Source organism: Rutidosis leptorrhynchoides, chromosome 4 (assembly GCF_046630445.1).
Source record: "Rutidosis leptorrhynchoides isolate AG116_Rl617_1_P2 chromosome 4, CSIRO_AGI_Rlap_v1, whole genome shotgun sequence".
NCBI classification, from domain to species: Eukaryota; Viridiplantae; Streptophyta; class Magnoliopsida; order Asterales; family Asteraceae; genus Rutidosis; species Rutidosis leptorrhynchoides.
In genome coordinates this window covers 94,941,658-94,954,789 of record NC_092336.1, presented here as the reverse complement: position 1 = coordinate 94,954,789, position 13,132 = coordinate 94,941,658, and positions in this window count along the sequence as shown.

Here is a 13,132-nt window from a genome sequence, read left to right as displayed (position 1 = left end):
CTAGCTACAAAACATTGCTGCTTTTATAACTTCTTGATTTTATTGTTCGAATATTTTTAGCCGCTTTTTTATTTCTCTAGATTCATAACCATATTTTTGTATTTATTTCTGAATTTCATATTGAATGCAAATATATGAGAGTGTAGTTTCGTTTTGATGATAATTAATGGCCACAAAACACGTATTTGAAGTCACTACATTCTCTACAAAATTAGGCAAAATTTTGTGGGAAATTTTCCAAAAAATTTTAAATTGCAAATTAGGCCCATTTTCGCAAGATAACTAGAAAAAGGCTCTACGAGCAAGACTTCCTTAAGGCTTTACCCCGTTCGAAGCAGTTTAGATGCAGAAAATGACATTTTATTATTTTTAAAAGTGAATTTTGAAATTTTATATCTTACGATAAGTAATAACTTCACATGTGAATTGTTGTACCTGTTTAAATACCACTATAATACTTGTTTTTATTTCATATTGTATTTTGGTGCATCGAGAATCATGTTGGGGCTACTATCTCACTACTAGCTACAAAATGTTACTGCTTTTATAACGTCTTGGCCAGTTTTATTGTACGAGTGTTTTTAGCCTCTTTTTTATTTCTCTAGATTCAGGACCATATTTTTATTTCTGTTTCTAAATTTTATAATGAATGCAAATACATGAGAGTGTAGTTATGTTTTGATGATAATTAATGGCTCCAAAACACAAATTTGAAGTCACTACATTCCCCACAAAATCAGGCAAAATATTGTGGGGAATTTTTCGTAAAATTTTAAATTGCAGATTAGGCCGTTTTCACAAGATAACTAGAAAACAACTCTACGAGCAAGACTTCCTTAAGGCTTTCCCCCGTTCGAAGTAGTTTAGATGTCGAAAATGATATTTTACTATTTTAAAGGTGAATTTTGCACTTTTAGATCTTACGATAAGTAATACCTTCACATGTGCATTGTTGTGTCTATTTAAATATCTCTATGATACTTATTTTTATTTAATATGGTATTTAGGTAAATCGAGAATCATGTTGGGGCTACAATCTCACCACTAGCTACAAAACATTGCTGCTTTTATAACGTTCTTGTTTCATTGTTCGAGTATATTTTTAGCCGCCTTTTTATTTCTCTAGATTCATAACCATATATTTTTTTTTTCTAAATTTCATATTGAATGCGAATATATGAGACTTTAGTTTCATTTTGATGATAATTAATGGCCGCAAAATACATATTTGAAGTCACTACATTCCCACAAAATCTGGCAATATTTTGTGGGGAATTTTCCGAAAAATTTTAAATTGCATATTAGGCCCATTTTCGCAAGATAACTAGAAAAAGGCACTATGAGCAAGACTTCCTCAAGGATTCCCCTGTTCAAAGCATTTTAGATGCAGAAAATGACATTTTTTTATTTTTAAAATTTTTTTTATTTTTAAAAGTGAATTTTCATCTTTTAGATCTTACGATAAGTGGTACCTTCACATGTGAATTGTTGTGCCTGTTTAAATACCACTATGATACTTGTTTTTATTTAATATTGTATTTAGGTACATCTAGAATCATGTTGGGGCTACTATCTCACCACTAGCTACAAAACGTTGCTGCTTTTATAATGTCTTGGCCGATTTTATTGTTCGAGTATTTTTAGCCGTTTTTTTATTTCTCTAGATTCGTAACCATATTTTTGTTTTTGTTTTTCTAAATTTCATATTGAATGCGAATATATGAGAGTGTAGTTATGTTTTTATGATAATTATTGGCCGCAAAACACAAATTTGAAGTCACTACATTCCCCACAAAATGGGGCAAAATTTTGTGGGGAATTTTCCGAAAAATTTTAAATTGCAGATTAGGCCCATTTTCGCAAGATAACTAGAAAACGGTGCTACGAGCAAGACTTCCTTAAGGCTTTCTCCCGTTTGAAGTAGTTTAGATGTGGAAAATGACATTTTACTATTTTTAAAGGAGAATTTTGCACTTTTAGATCTTACGATAAGTTATGCCTTCACATGTGAATTGTTGTGCCTGTTTAAATACCTCTATGATACTTGTTATTATTTAATATGGTATTTAGGTACATCAAGAATCATGTTGGGGCTACTATCTCACCACTAGCTACAAAACGCAGCAGCTTTTATAACGTTCTGGTTTCATTGTTCGAGTATATTTTTAGCCGCTTTTTTATTTCTCTAGATTCATAACCATATTTTTGTTTTTATTTCTAAATTTCATATTGAATGCGAATATATGAGACTGTAGTTTCATTTTGATGATAATTAATGGCCGCAAAACACATATTTGAAGTCATTACATTCCCCACAAAATCGGGCAAAATTTTGTTGGGAATTTTCCGAAAATTTTTAAATTGCATATTAGGCCCATTTTCGCAAAATAACTAGAAAAAGGAGCTACGAGCAAGATTTCCTTAAGGCTTTCCCCCATTCGAAGTAGTTTAGATGCGGAAAATGACATTTTACTACTTTTAAAGGTGAATTTTGCTGTTTTAGATCTTATGATAAGTAATACCTTCAAATGTGAATTCTTGTGCCTCTTTAAATACCACTATGATACTTGTTTTTATTTAATATCGTATTTAGGTACATCGAGAATCATGTTGGGGCTACTATATCACCACTAGCTATAAAACGCAGCTGCTTTTATAACCTCTTGGTATTATTGTTGGAGTATTTTTAGTCGCTTTTTTATTTCTTTAGATTCATAACCATATTTTTATTTTTGTTTCTAAATTTCATATTGAATGCGAATATATGAGAGTGTAATTTCGTTTTGATGATAACTAATGGCCGCAAAACACAAATTTGAAGTCACTACATTCCCCACAAAATTGGGAAACTTTTTGTGGGGAATTTTCCGAAAAATTTTAAATTGCAGATTAGGCCCATATTCGCAAGATAACTAGAAAAAGGCGTTACGAGCAAGACTTTCTTAAGGCTTTTCCCCTTTCGAAGCAGTTTAGATGCCGAAATCAACATTTTACTATTTTAAAGGTGAATTTTGCTTTTTTAGATCTTACGGTAAGTAATACCTTCACATGTGAATTGTTGTGCCTGTTTAAATACCACTATGATACTTGTTTTTATTTAATATTGTATTTAGGTACATCGAGAATCTTGTTGGGGCTACTATCTCACCACTAGCTACAAAACGTTACTGCTGTTATAACTTCTTGACTGGTTTTATCACTCTAGCATTTTTAGCCGCTTTTTTATTTCTCTAGATTCATAACTATATTTTTGTTTTTATTTCTAAATTTAATATTGAATGCGAATATATGAGAGTGTAGTTTCGTTTTGATGATAGGCCGTAAAACACAAATTTGAAGTCACTACATTCCCCACAAAATCGGGCAAAATTTTGTGGGGAATTTTTCAAAAAATTTTAAATTGCAGATTAGGCCCATTTTCGCAAGATAACTATAAAACGGCGCTACGAGCAAAACTTCCTTTAGGCTTTCCCCTGTTAGAAGCAGTTTAGATGCTGGAAATGACATTTTATTATTTTTAAAAGTGATTTTTGCACTTTTAGATCTTACAATAAGTAACACCTTCACATGTGAATTGTTGTGGGTGTTTAAATACCACTATGATACTTGTTTGTATTTAATATTGTATTTAGGTACATCGAGAATCATGTTGGGCTACTATCTCACCACTAGCTACAAAACATTGCTGCTTTTATAACGTCTTGGCCATTTTATTGTTCGAGTATTTTTAGCCTCTTTTTTATTTTTCTAGATTCATTACCATATTTTTGTTTTTGTTTCTAAATTTCATATTGAATGCGAATATATGAGAGTGTAGTTATTTTTTGATGATAATTAATGAAATGTCCCGTTCTTATTGATTAAAAATGTTCCATATTAATTGATTTCGTTGCGAGGTTTTGACCTCTATATGAGACGTTTTTCAAAGACTGCATTCATTTTTAAAACAAACCATAACCTTTATTTCATAAATAAAGGTTTAAAAAGCTTTACGTAGATTATCAAATAATGATAATCTAAAATATCCTGTTTACACACGACCATTACATAATGGTTTACAATACAAATATGTTACATCGAAATCAGTTTCTTGAATGCAGTTTTTACACAATATCATACAAACATGGACTCCAAATCTTGTCCTTATTTTAGTATGCAACAGCGGAAGCTCTTAATATTCACCTGAGAATAAACATGCTTTAAACGTTAACAAAAATGTTGGTGAGTTATAGGTTTAACCTATATATATCAAATCGTAACAATAGACCACAAGATTTCATATTTCAATACACATCCCATACATAGAGATAAAAATCATTCATATGGTGAACACCTGGTAACCGACATTAACAAGATGCATATATATATATAAGAATATCCCCATCATTCCGGGACACCCTTCGGATATGATATAAATTTCGAAGTACTAAAGCATCCGGTACTTTGGATGGGGTTTGTTAGGCCCAATAGATCTATCTTTAGGATTCGCGTCAATTAGGGTGTCTGTTCCCTAATTTTTAGATTACCAGACTTAATAAAAAGGGGCATATTCGATTTCGATAATTCAACCATAAAATGTAGTTTCACGTACTTGTGTCTATTTTGTAAATTATTTATAAAACCTGCATGTATTCTCATCCCAAAAATATTAGATTTTAAAAGTGGGACTATAACTCACTTTCACAGATTTTTACTTCGTCGGGAAGTAAGACTTGGCCACTGGTTGATTCACGAACCTATAACAATATATACATATATATCAAAGTATGTTCAAAATATATTTACAACACTTTTAATATATTTTGATGTTTTAAGTTTATTAAGTCAGCTGTCCTCGTTAGTAACCTACAACTAGTTGTCCACAATTAGATGTACAGAAATAAATTGATAAATATTATCTTGAATCAATCTACGACCCAGTGTATACATATCTCAGTATTGATCACAACTCAAACTATATATATTTTGGAATCAACCTCAACCCTGTATAGCTAACTCCAACATTCACATATAGAGTGTCTATGGTTGTTCCGAAATATATATAGATGTGTCGACATGATAGGTCGAAACATTGTATACGTGTCTATGGTATCTCAAGATTACATAATATACAATACAAGTTGATTAAGTTATGGTTGGAATAGATTTGTTACCAATTTTCACGTAGCTAAAATGAGAAAAATTATCCAATCTTGTTTTACCCATAACTTCTTCATTTTAAATCCGTTTTGAGTGAATCAAATTGCTATGGTTTCATATTGAACTCTATTTTATGAATCTAAACAGAAAAAGTATAGGTTTATAGTCGGAAAAATAAGTTATAAGTCGTTTTTGTAAAGGTAGTCATTTCAGTCGAAAGAACGACGTCTAGATGACCATTTTAGAAAACATACTTCCACTTTGAGTTTAACCATAATTTTTGGATATAGTTTCATGTTCATAATAAAAATCATTTTCTCAGAATAACAACTTTTAAATCAAAGTTTATCATAGTTTTTAATTAACTAACCCAAAACAGCCCGCGGTGTTACTACGATGGCGTAAATCTGGTTTTACGGTGTTTTTCGTGTTTCCAGGTTTTAAATCATTAAGTTAGCATATCATATAGATATAGAACATGTGTTTAGTTGATTTTAAAAGTCAAGTTAGAAGGATTAACTTTTATTTGCGAACAAGTTTAGAATTAACTAAACTATGTTCTAGTGATTACAAGTTTAAACCTTCGAATAAGATAGCTTTATATGTATGAATCGAATGATGTTATGAACATCATTACTACCTTAAGTTCCTTGGATAAACCTACTGGAAAAGAGAAAAATGGATCTAGCTTCAATGGATCCTTGGATGGCTCGAAGTTCTTGAAGCAAAATCATGACACGAAAACAAGTTCAAGTAAGATCATCACTTGAAATAAGATTGTTATAGTTATAGAAATTGAAACAAAGTTTGAATATGATTATTAACTTGTATTAGAATGATAACCTACTGTAAGAAACAAAGATTTCTTGAGGTTGGATGATCACCTTACAAGATTGGAAGTGAGCTAGCAAACTTGAAAGTATTCTTGATTTTATGAAACTAGAACTTTTGGAATTTATGAAGAACACTTAGAACTTGAAGATAGAACTTGAGAGAGATCAATTAGATGAAGAAAATTGAAGAATGAAAGTGTTTGTAGGTGTTTTTGGTCGTTGGTGTATGGATTAGATATAAAGGATATGTAATTTTGTTTTCATGTAAATAAGTCATGAATGATTACTCATATTTTTGTAATTTTATGAGATATTTCATGCTAGTTGCCAAATGATGGTTCCCACATGTGTTAGGTGACTCACATGGGCTGCTAAGAGCTGATCATTGGAGTGTATATACCAATAGTACATACATCTAAAAGCTGTGTATTGTACGAGTACGAATACGGGTGCATACGAGTAGAATTTTTGATGAAACTGAACGAGGATGTAATTGTAAGCATTTTTGTTAAGTAGAAGTATTTCGATAAGTGTATTGAAGTCTTTCAAAAGTGTATAAATACATATTAAAACACTACATGTATATACATTTTAACTGAGTCGTTAAGTCATCGTTAGTCGTTACATGTAAGTGTTGTTTTGAAACCTTTAGGTTAACGATCTTGTTAAATGTTGTTAACCCAATGTTTATAATATCAAATGAGATTTTAAATTATTATATTATCATGATATTATCATGTATGAATATCTCTTAATATGATATATATACATTAAATGTCTTTACAACGATAATCGTTACATATATGTCTCGTTTAAAAATCATTAAGTTAGTAGTCTTGTTTTTACATATGTAGTTCATTGTTAATATACTTAATGATATGTTTACTTATCATAGTATCATGTTAACTATATATATATCCATATATATGTCATCATATAGTTTTTACAAGTTTTAACGTTCGTGAATCACCGGTCAACTTGGGTGGTCAATTGTCTATATGAAACATATTTCAATTAATCAAGTCTTAACAAGTTTGATTGCTTAACATATTGGAAACATTTAATCATGTAAATATCAATCTCAATTAATATATATAAACATGGAAAAGTTCGGGTCACTACAGTACCTACCCGTTAAATAAATTTCGTCCCGAAATTTTAAGCTGTTGAAGGTGTTGACGAATCTTCTGGAAATAGATGCGGGTATTTCTTCTTCATCTGATCTTCACGCTCCCAGGTGAACTCGGGTCCTCTACGAGCATTCCATCGAACCTTAACAATTGGTATCTTGTTTTGCTTAAGTCTTTTAACCTCACGATCCATTATTTCGACGGGTTCTTCGATGAATTGAAGTTTTTCGTTGATTTGGATTTCATCTAACGGAATAGTGAGATCTTCTTTAGCAAAACATTTCTTTAAATTCGAGACGTGGAAAGTGTTATGTACAGCTGTGAGTTGTTGAGGTAACTCTAGTCGGTAAGCTACTGGTCCGATACGATCAATAATCTTGAATGGTCCAATATACCTTGGATTTAATTTCCCTCGTTTACCAAATCGAACAACGCCTTTCCAAGGTGCAACTTTAAGCATGACCATCTCTCCAATTTCAAATTCTATATCTTTTCTTTTAATGTCAGCGTAGCTCTTTTGTCGACTCTGGGCGGTTTTCAACCGTTGTTGAATTTGGATGATCTTCTCGGTAGTTTCTTGTATAATCTCCGGACCCGTAATCTGTCTATCCCCCACTTCACTCCAACAAATCGGAGACCTGCACTTTCTACCATAAAGTGCTTCAAACGGCGCCATCTCAATGCTTGAATGGTAGCTATTGTTGAAGGAAAATTCTGCTAACGGTAGATGTCGATCCCAACTGTTTCTGAAATCAATAACACATGCTCGTAGCATGTCTTCAAGCGTTTGTATCGTCCTTTCACTCTGCCCATCAGTTTGTAGATGATAGGCAGTACTCATGTCTAGACGAGTTCCTAATGCTTGCTGTAATGTCTGCCAGAATCTTGAAAAAATCTGCCATCCCTATCAGAGATAATAGAGATTGGTATTCCATGTCTGGAGATGACTTCCTTCAAATACAGTCGTGCTAACTTCTCCATCTTGTCATCTTCTCTTATTGGCAAGAAGTATGCTGATTTGGTGAGACGGTCAACTATTACCCAAATAGTATCAAAACCACTTGCAGTCCTTGGCAATTTAGTGATGAAATCCATGGTAATGTTTTCCCATTTCCATTCCGGGATTTCGGGTTGTTGAAGTAGACCTGATGGTTTCTGATGCTCAGCTTTGACCTTAGAACACGTCAAACATTCTCCTACGTATTTAGCAACATCGGCTTTCATACCCGGCCACCAAAAATGTTTCTTGAGATCCTTGTACATCTTCCCCGTTCCAGGATGTATTGAGTATCTGGTTTTATGAGCTTCTCTAAGTACCATTTCTCTCATATCTCCAAATTTTGGTACCCAAATCCTTTCAGCCCTATACCGGGTTCCGTCTTCCCGAATATTAAGATGCTTCTCCGATCCTTTGGGTATTTCATCCTTTAAAATTCCCTCTTTTAAAACTCCTTGTTGCGCCTCCTTTATTTGAGTAGTAATGTTATTATGAATCATTATATTCATAGATTTTACTCGAATGGGTTCTCTGTCCTTCCTGCTCAAGGCATCGGCTACCACATTTGCCTTCCCCGGGTGGTAACGAATCTCAAAGTCGTAATCATTCAATAATTCAATCCACCTACGCTGCCTCATATTCAGTTGTTTCTGATTAAATATGTGTTGAAGACTTTTGTGGTCGGTATATATAATACTTTTGACCCCATATAAGTAGTGCCTCCAAGTCTTTAATGCAAAAACAACCGCGCCTAATTCCAAATCATGCGTCGTATAATTTTGTTCGTGAATCTTCAATTGTCTAGACGCATAAGCAATCACCTTCGTTCGTTGCATTAATACACAACCGAGACCTTGCTTTGATGCATCACAATAAATCACAAAATCATCATTCCCTTCAGGCAATGACAATATAGGTGCTGTAGTTAGCTTTTTCTTCAATAACTGAAACGCTTTCTCTTGTTCATCATTCCATTCAAATTTCTTCCCTTTATGCGTTAATGCAGTCAAGGGTTTTGCTATTCTGGAAAAGTCTTGGATGAACCTTCTGTAGTAACCAGCTAGTCCTAAAAACTGGCGTATGTGTTTCGGAGTTTTCGGGGTTTCCCACTTTTCAACAGTTTCTATCTTTGCCGGATCCACCTTAATACCTTCTTTGTTCACTATGTGACCGAGGAATTGAACTTCTTCCAACCAAAATGCACACTTTGAAAACTTAGCGTACAATTCTTCCTTCCTCAATACTTCTAACACCTTTCTCAAATGTTCACCGTGTTCTTGGTCATTCTTTGAGTAAATAAGTATGTCATCAATGAAAACAATGACAAACTTGTCAAGGTATGGTCCACACACTCGGTTCATAAGGTCCATGAACACAGCTGGTGCATTAGTTAAACCAAACGGCATGACCATAAACTCGTAATGACCGTAACGTGTTCTGAAAGCAGTCTTTGGAATATCATCTTCTTTCACCCGCATTTGATGATACCCAGAACGTAAGTCAATCTTTGAATAAACAGACGAGCCTTGTAGTTGATCAAATAAGTCATCGATTCTCTGTAGTGGGTAGCGGTTCTTGATGGTAAGTTTTTTCAACTCTCGGTAGTCGATACACAACCTGAATGTACCATCTTTCTTCTTGACAAACAAAACAGGAGCTCCCCACGGTGATGTGCTTGGTCGAATGAAACCACGCTCTAAAGTTCTTGTAATTGGCTTTGTAGTTCTTTCATCTCGCTGGGTGCGAGTCTGTAAGGAGCACGAGCTATTGGTGCAGCTCCTGGTACAAGATCTATTTGAAATTCAACGGATCGATGTGGGGGTAATCCCGGTAATTCTTTCTTAAATACATCAGGAAATTCTTTTGCGACGGGAACATCATTGATGCTCTTTTCTTCAGTTTGTACTTTCTCGACGTGTGCTAGAACAGCATAGCAACCTTTTCTTATTAGTTTTTGTACCTTCAAATTACTAATAAGATGTAGCTTCGTGTTGCCCTTTTCTCCGTACACCATTAAGGGTTTTTCTTTTTCTCGTATAATGCGAATTGCATTTTTGTAACAGACGATCTCTGCTTTCACTTCTTTCAACCAGTCCATACCGATTATCACATCAAAACTCCCTAACTCTACTGGTATCAAATCAATCTTAAATGTTTCGCTAACCAGTTTAATTTCTCGATTCCGACATATATTAGCTGCTGAAATTAATTTACCATTTACTAATTCGAGTAAAAATTTACTATCCAAAGGCGTCAATGGACAACTTAATTTAGCACAAAAATCTCTACTCATATAGCTTCTATCCGCACCCGAATCAAATAAAACGTAAGCAGATTTATTGTCAATAAGAAACGTACCCGTAACAAGCTCCGGGTCTTCCTGTGCCTCTGCCGCATTAATATTGAAAACTCTTCCACGACCTTGTCCATTCGTGTTCTCCTGGTTCGGGCAATTTCTAATAATGTGGCCCGGTTTTCCACATTTATAACAAACTACATTGGCATAACTTGCTCCGACACTACTTGCTCTGCCATTACTCGTTCCGACACCATTTGTTCCTTTCGTTCTATTAACCCCTGGTCCGTAGACCTCAAACTTCGCCGCGCTATGACCATTTCTTTTACACTTGTTGCAAAATTTGGTGCAGAACCCCGAGTGATTCTTTACACACCTTTGGCATAGCTGCTTCTGATTGTTGTTGTTGTTGCGGTTATTATTGTTGTTGGGATGATTGTTGTAGTTGCTGTTGTTGTTGTTGTTGTTGTTGTTGGGCCGTTTGTTGTAGTTGCGATTGATGTTGCGATTGTTGGGATAATTGTTGCGATTATTGTTGTAATTGCTGTTGTTGTTGTATTGGTGATTCGTATCACCGTTTTCCTCCCACTTTCTTTTGACTTGCTTCACATTGGCCTCTTCAGCAGTCTGTTCTTTAATTCTTTCTTCAATTTGGTTCACGAGTTTGTGAGCCATTCTACATGCCTGTTGTATGGAGGCGGGCTCGTGTGAACTTATATCTTCTTGGATTCTTTCCGGTAATCCTTTCACAAACGCATCGATCTTCTCTTCCTCATCTTCGAATGCTCCCGGACACAATAGGCACAATTCTGTGAATCGTCTTTCGTACGTGGTAATATCAAATCCTTGGGTTCGTAACCCTCTAAGTTCTGTCTTGAGCTTATTGACCTCGGTTCTGGGACGGTACTTCTCGTTCATCAAGTGCTTGAATGCTGACCACGGTAGTGCGTACGCATCGTCTTGTCCCACTTGCTCTAGATAGGTATTCCACCATGTTAACGCAGAACCTGTGAAGGTATGCGTAGCGTACTTTACTTTGTCCTCTTCAGTACACTTACTTATGGCAAACACCGATTCGACCTTCTCGGTCCACCGTTTCAATCCGATCGGTCCTTCGGTTCCATCAAATTCCAAAGGTTTGCAGGCAGTGAATTCTTTGTAGGTGCATCCTACACGATTTCCTGTACTGCTAGATCCAAGGTTATTGTTGGTATGTAGCGCAGCCTGTACTGCGGCTATGTTTGAAGCTAGAAAAGTACGGAATTCCTCTTCATTCATATTCACGGTGTGTCGAGTAGTCGGTGCCATTTCCTTCAAAATAGTCAAATGGAACAAGTTAATCATACAGAATATTAAGAGTAGTTAATAGTATTTCGTAGCATAATATGAACTCATTTATAAAAGCTTTTTCTTCATATTAGCGTTTTATAAGTTTAAATTCGGGTAGTACCTACCCGTTAAGTTCATACTTAGTAGCTAATATACAATTCAACTACTACAATTCTATATGAAAAACTGATTATAATAATATTTCGCGTTCAAACTTTTATACAATATTTTACAAACTTACAATACCGCTTATTTTACATAAAGCATGAAATATAGCACACAATAACTTTGATACAAGATAGTTGTGAAGATATTTCTAGCTAGTACACAAGTCGTTCAGCAAAGGCAATAAAGACACGTAATTCATACGTCCAGAAACAAGTCATGCATTCTGGTTTTACTAGGACTACTTCCCATCCTTGGTCTTGTGCAACATAACCGTTATGGCCGTTGATAAGACAGCGTGTTGTAACGTCGTCAAAGGGACGAGGGTTACGTAATGTCCAACAGTCCCGTAATAATCTAAAAATCTCATTTCTTACCCCAATTACCGACTCCGTCACTTGTGGAAACGTTTTGTTTAAAAGTTGTAGCCCGATGTTCTTGTTCTCACTTTGGTGAGAAGCGAACATTACTAATCCGTAAGCATAACATGCTTCTTTATGTTGCATGTTAGCCGCTTTTTCTAAATCACGAAGTCCAATATTCGGATATATTGAGTCAAAATAATTTCTTAACCCGTTGCGTAAAATAGCATTTGGGTTCCCCGCAATATATGCGTCAAAGTAAACACATCGTAACTTATGGGTTTCCCAATGTGATATCCCCCATCTTTCAAACGAAAGTCTCTTATAAACCAAGACATTCTTGGAACGTTCTTCGAATGTCTTACAAACTGATCTCGCCTTAAATAGTTGTGCTGAAGAATTCTGACCGACTTTAGACAAGATTTCATCAAGCATGTCTCCGGGTAGGTCTCTTAAAATATTGGGTTGTCTATCCATTTTGTGTTTTTATACTGTAAAATAGACAAGAGTTAGATTCATAAAAAAAAAATACTTATTAATACAAGCAATTTTTACATATATCATAAAGCATAAGCACACTATATTACATATATTACACCACACGAATACAACCATCTTATTCCGACTCGCTTGTTTCTTCTTCTTCGGTTTTGGTTCGTTTTGCCAAGTTTCTAGGGATATATGATGTTCCCCTAATACGAGCCGTCGTTATCCACATTGGTTTAGAAAAACCTGGTGGTTTAGAGGTTCCCGGGTCATTGTTACAACTTAAGGACTTCGGGGGTTGACGATACATATAAAGTTCATCGGGGTTGGAATTAGATTTCTCTATTTTTATGCCCTTTCCCTTATTATTTTCTTTTGCCTTTTTAAATTCAGTT